Raw genomic sequence first — 6,691 nt, forward strand, 5'->3', positions numbered from 1 at the left:
TGGTGGATGCTGTTCTCTACATCTCCAGCACTGAACTGGGATTTTCTCAGTAGGTTGGTTTGAGTAGGGTCTTTGTGATGTGGCTTGATGCTTAGGGCCCATTCGACCACCAGTCATAACGAAGCTGTTGCTCATAATCTCTTTCCAGTTGATGTCCTAATTTTACCAGCTCTTCCACAGTATTTACTCGGCTACGCAACTGGCTGGCAAGGTACGGCTTGATATTCTTAAGTATCATCTTCACAATCTCACCCTCTGTAAAATCTGCCTTCCATCTTTTACAGAGAGCTCTGTAAGAAAACACGAAGTCTCTAATGGATTCTGTGTCTCTTTGAATCCTAGTACAGACACGTTCAGCCAATTCGTCCTCAGAAAGGAAAGCAGATATGAATGCAGTCTCAAACTCAATCCAAGTGGTTATGGTGGACCGTCTGACTTCCCAAAAGTCTCGTGTTGTTCCGTACAAGACAGTACGGAAGGTAGCCAGGATGTCTGCATCTGTCAGGGGATGTACAGCCAAAAAATCCTGACATTTGGTTAGGTACAATAGGGGGTCTGCATCGTCTGAAGGCCTTCCAAATGTGGGGAAGGTTAATTTAATATGGTCACTTTTAACCACAGATGTTAACAGAGGAGTTGAAGAAGTTGAAGGAGTCACTGGAGCAGAAGGAGATGGCTGGGATGAAATACTGGTAGTGCTGGGACCTGGTGATGTCAATACACTTAATTTTTGTTGATCTGCACTTTTTTTAACACTTTGAAATCCTTTCTCCACTTCACTTTTCAACTCTTTGAAACTGGTGAGACATTGATCAGTTTGAGTAACACATTGTTGGAGTTGTGAAGTTATCTTATTATGGCTTGTTTGGAAAGTGTTTTGAACAGCTTTGATGTCCTGCTGAACCTCTGCTTGGAGTTGATCAACCATGAATCGTAGTTCGGACACCAAGGTAGATTCCACCTCCTGGAGTTCTCCCGTGATCATTAACTTAATCGCTTTAGTCAGGTTATCTGCTTCAGTTTCCTCATGTTGCTTAGTGGTAGTAAACAGGGTTAAAACTTGATTTTTGTTATTCTCCACTTTTGCAGCAAGATCAGCAATCTGGCTCTGGTGCTGAGAAGAGGTATCTTTCACTTCCTGGGTAAGTTCATTCACTCTTCTTTCTTGTCTTGCCATTAAGTCAAACAAGGTATCCCAGTTCCCTTGTACCCGGGCAGTGACTTCTTGTATTTCCCTTCCAGGAGTTGGTAGAATGTTGGGCAGGTCATGTTGTGCCACTGACGAAGGAGTTCCACCTTCAGAAGAGGTGCAAAGTTGTATGTTATCCACTTGTGTTGCCCAGGTGAGAGTTTGTACTGGAGTGCTCCCAGCCAGAGCAGGAGAGGACATGTGTACACGGGTTCCAGGATGAACAGAGCTGAGTGGAGTGGGGGTATGGTAGAACACCGGAGCACATGGAGGTGGTTCCAGAGGCATCCCCGGTCGCAGTGCAGGTGGCCATACTGGAGTTGAGATGTCTGGTGGAGGCTCAATTTCCACAAAAGTAGTTTGGGAAGGAGGGGTATGCGCCATGATTGCTGTGATTGAGTGTAAGAATGTTGAGTGTGAAAAACAATAAATATCAGTAAATGAGATGTGTGTCAGTTTGTTTGTCCCTGAGATATTTCTACTAAACAACAGAATACAACTTTTCACAACTGTTCAATCAGTATTAGCTCACAAACACTAAGTAAATCAAAAACAATAAGTATTCAAAGTAATTCACCTTCACTTATTTCAAATATTCAAACAATTATCAATTACTGTGACACCTTAGAGATAACACCTCTAATTCTTCATTTAGCGTTCACAGTTTATACACACAAATAAGTATTACAATTTTCACAAGCATAAACAATTTACAAGATTAATTCAGACAATTTCATTGTTTCACTAATTTTCCAAAAAAAAAATATATATATATATTTAAAGTTTTCAAATCACAATGTTTCAGAGGTGTATATATTTTTTTTTTCAAGTTCAGTAGTTCACAGGGATTGTCAAAATCAAAAGCTCAAGTTTCAAGTGTTCAAGCAGGTTTCAGTTCACGTCCCTGTTCGGGCGCCACTCTATAACGGTGGCATGAAACAGCTGAGTGACACGCAGCCGTCTTTCCACCGTAAACCATCTCTCATACGGGCAACTCTCATGTGCAAACAAATGGATGACGCCTCTGTTTCAGGTACGACACGCTCCCTTTAAATACAACTCCCTTCTGCCGTTAATTGACACACTCCACCCAAAATCACGCTAAAATGAAAGTGAAAGTAGAACAGATTCTTTTGTTTGCCACAAGGTGTACTATGAACATACTATACAGATGGAATATGTGAAAGTGTATGTACTGTACACTATAGGCAGAAGTATGAACATATGAACATAATTTACACTATTGCAATGGAAAGTAAAGTGCATAGAAAATATTTCAGTGTGCAAATGGGTTATTCAGTGTTTCTGGATGAACAGACAGTACTGCAAGTAATAGCAAGTTCTGTTTTTGCTTGTTGTAAATAAATAATAATAAATAAATCGGTCAGATGTAGTGATAAAGTGGGGGAGGAGTCTGTGTGTATGGTGTGGGGGGGGTGTCAGAGGGCAGAGTTCAGTAAGGAGACAGCTGTAGGGAAAAAGCTGTTCCTGGATCTGCTGGTCCTTGTCCGGAGGCTCCTGAAGCGCCTCCCGGAGGGCAGGAGGTTAAACAGTCCATGGTCAGGGTGAGAGGAGTCCTTAAGAATGCTGCGAGCTCGACGTAGACAGCGTTTTCTCTGGATGTCCTCAATAGCAGGAAGTGGTGTTCCTGTGATGCATTGGGCAGTTTTCACCACCCTCTGCAGTGCTTTGCGGTCAGCCACAGAGCAGTTCCCATACCAGACTGTAATACAACTGGTCAGAATGCTCTCGATCGCACACCGGTAAAAGTTCACCACTATGGCTGAAGACAGTTGGTTCTTCTTCAGTGTTCTGAGGAAGAAGAGGCGTTGGTGAGCCTTCTTGACCAGGCTGGAGGTGTTTGTGGTCCAGGACAGGTCCTCCGTGATGGTGGTTCCCAGGAACTTGAAGCTGGAGACACGTTCAACAACCATCCCGTTAATGTGGATGGGGTCATGCGTACTTCCTTTCTTCTTCCTGAAGTCCACAATGAGCTCCTTAGTCTTACTGGTGTTAAGGAGCATGTTATTGTCAGCGCACCATGTGGCCAGGTGCTGTACCTCTTCCCTGTAGGCAGTCTCATCGTTGTTACTGATGAGGCCAATCACCGTGGTGTCGTCTGCAAACTTAATGATGGAGTTGGATCCATGCACAGGCTTGCAGTCGTGGGTGTAGACGGAGTAGAGGAATGGACTCAGCACACAACCCTATGGTACGCCGGTGTTAAGTGTGATGGTGGTGGAGTGGGTGTGGCCTGACCTAACATGCTGAGGCCTGTTGGTCAGAAAGTCCATGATCCAGTTGCAGAGGGAGGTGTTAATGTCCAGGTCTCCAAGTTTTGTGGTCAGCTTGGAAGGAATGACGGTGTTAAATGCTGAACTGAAGTCAACAAACAACATCCGAACATATGTGTTGTTATTGTCCAAGTGTGTGAGTGCAGAGTGCAGCACTGTGCATACTGCATCCTCTGTGCTCCTATTGCTATGGTAGGCAAATTGATGTGGGTCCAGTGTGGGTGGGAGGCAGTCTTTGAGGTGTGCTAGGACCAATCGCTCAAAGCACTTCATAATGATGGGTGTGAGTGCTACGGGGCGATAGTCATTCAGGCACATTGGGGAGGAGTGTTTCAGCACTGCCACAATGGATGTTGACATGTAAAACATTTAAAACATGTTGGCACAGTTGCCTGGGTGAGGGACAGGTTGAAAATGTCTGTGAAGACCCCTGCAAGCTGCTCTGCACATGCTCTAAGCACACGTCCAGGAATACCGTCCGGGCCAGCAGCCTTGTGTGCATTGATTCGGCTCAATGCAGTGTGGACATCTGTGGAGGTGAGTTTGAGAGGTTGGTGATCTGCTGAGTGTGTGATCTTGGTGGCCGTATCCTTGCTGTCGCTGTTGAAGCGAGCATAAAAGTAATTTAGCTCGTTAAGGAAGGAGACGTCTGTGACCGTTGGAGTAGAGTTACTTGACTTTTAGTCACTGATGACCTGGATGCCCTGCCACATGCGTCGGGGGTCAGAGTTGGAAAAGTGTTCCTCTACCTTCAGCTTGTAGCAGTACTTGGTCTTTTTGATGCCCCTTTTCAGGTTAGCCCTGGATTTACTGTAGGCCTTAGCGTCAGCTGACCTGAAGGCAGTGTTGCGGGCTTTCAGCAGAAGTCGCACCTCCTTGTTCATCCATGGCTTCTGATTAGGGTATGTTGTGGTTTGTTTTTCAGATGTAACACTGTCAATGGTGGTGTTGATGTGATTCAGTACAGAGGAGGTATAGACGTCGATGTCCGTGTGAGAGCCACAGGCAGCCTGAGAAGCAAACATACTCCAGTCTGTGTGTTAAAACCTGTCCTGAAGTAAAGAGTCTGCTCCAGTTGGCCACACTTTGATGGTCCTCACTGATGGCTTCACACGGTTGATGAGGGGCGAATACTTTTGGGTGAGAAACAAAGAAAGGTGATCAGACTGTCCGAGGTGGGGGAGGGGGGTCGCAATGTAAGCTCCATCAATGCTTGTGTAAACATGATCCAAAGTTTTGTCTCCTCTGGTGTGGCAGGAAACATGCTGGTGAAATTTGGGGAGCACTGTCTTTAATTTGCAGTGATTAAAATCACCCGCGACAATAAAAAGCAGCCTCCGGGTGAGCAGTCTGTTGTTTACTAATGGCTGCATGAAGTTCGTTCAAAGCAAGCTTGGCATTAGCATCCGGTGGAATATAGACAGCGGTTATTATGGTGGAAGTGAACTCACGCGGCAGATTAAAAAGGTCTACATTTAACCATGAGAAACTCTAGGTTAGCTGAGCAGTGTCTCCCAACAATGACAGTGTTCGTACACCAAGCTTTGATGACATAAATGCACAATCCACCACCTCTTGTCTTGCCGGAGTCATCTGCCGTTCTATCTGCCCGAAGCGTGTAGCGTCCGGCTAGCTAAATAGCATTATCGGGTACGTCGCTGTGTAGCCATGTTTCTGTGAAAACCATGTCATTGCAGTCCAAAAGTTTTTTACTGTGGGTGATGCGAAGTCATAACTCATCCATTTTTTTCTTCACCAGTGACCGCACATTAGCGAGGAAAATACTCGGTAAAGAGAGCCGGAGCGGTGTTAGCTTTAGCTTAGCTCTTAGACCTCCGCGTTTCCCCGCCTTTGTTTACGATCTCGACGCTGCCTGCGAGCACTTCCGCCTGGCCGGGTAGAGTGCGTAGCCTCGGGTGTTCTGGCGATCCTTTTGTTAGGGTATAGTGGGTGGCTTCGGGTGTTTAGTCCTCACCAATATCCAAAAAGCTCCCGTCAGGTGTATGATGTTAAAGCAAAGCTGTTCAGTACGAACAGACCCAAGATGAGCAGGAAAAATACTGCAAAATTGCAAAAAGTGGAGAGACGCTGAGCCTCGCGATGTGTACGCGCCGCCATCTTGGTTCCCGTCAGGTGTATACAGGCTGAAGTGCAGGCACTTGTAGCCAGTTGTCGTTGGAGATATAGTCCTCCTTTCTGTTCTTTTAATCGCTTTACGCAAACGTCGACATTCCATGTCCATTATTGTGAAACCCGCGAGACACAACAAAAACACATCTCCGATCACAGCGTCCTCCATCCTCCTGTTGTTAGCATTGTTCTTCGTTTCCGTTGTTGAATGCCGCGCACAAATCGGCACTTCCTAGTACACAATGTCAGTGCGAATGCAACCCTTTAAATGGTACTGGGAAAGTAATTCGAGCAAAATCATCCCAGTATTTTTGTACTATACATTTAGTTCTGGAACTATAGCGGTGCGAAAGGCCCTTACTTACATCTCACTGCTGGTCATATGCTCTCCATATAATCATGTATGTGACAAATAAAAATCTTAAATCTTGAAAAGGCCCTCATATGTGTCTCACCCAATCCGTGCCAATAAGTACGTACTAGTACTACATATTAAAGCAGCACTATGTAACTTGTTCTGTTATTAATTTGCAAAATATTTATAATGAGCGAGTACATCATGAACTTATCTTCCAAACCGCGATCATGCATCTTTAAAACCACGTTTTTGTATTTTCTTATATTTGGACTATTGTAGCCTGATCAGGTTGATACTGCGGAATAACACATTCCTGCGTGAATGTCTCGCGGGCCATAGACACAAACTTAGAGAAGTAGCTCCGGTTAGAATGTTCTTCTGTGGGATGCATGCAGTTCTGACGGCTCTGTCTATTAAATGCTGGTCCATTTGAAAGCAGGTGAAAAGGGGTCATTTTTTTTTATTAGATTAAACTTTATTCATAATGCAGAGTACAAGTAGAGAGCTAATGAAATGCAGTTAGCATCTAACCAGAAGTGCAAGTATATATTGTTTTATATACATATAAGTGCAGGGTAAGTTGATTTACAGCTATCATTTACAGAATGTACAGTGGAGTTGCTATATACAAAATTGAGTATACAGAATATAAATAGGAATACAATGTAGGATGATATGTACATTATGAACAGCAGCAACGTAAGAACAGTGGTAATAAAT

This window comes from Cyprinus carpio, chromosome B12 (assembly GCF_018340385.1).
Source record: "Cyprinus carpio isolate SPL01 chromosome B12, ASM1834038v1, whole genome shotgun sequence".
NCBI lineage: Eukaryota > Metazoa > Chordata > Actinopteri > Cypriniformes > Cyprinidae > Cyprinus > Cyprinus carpio.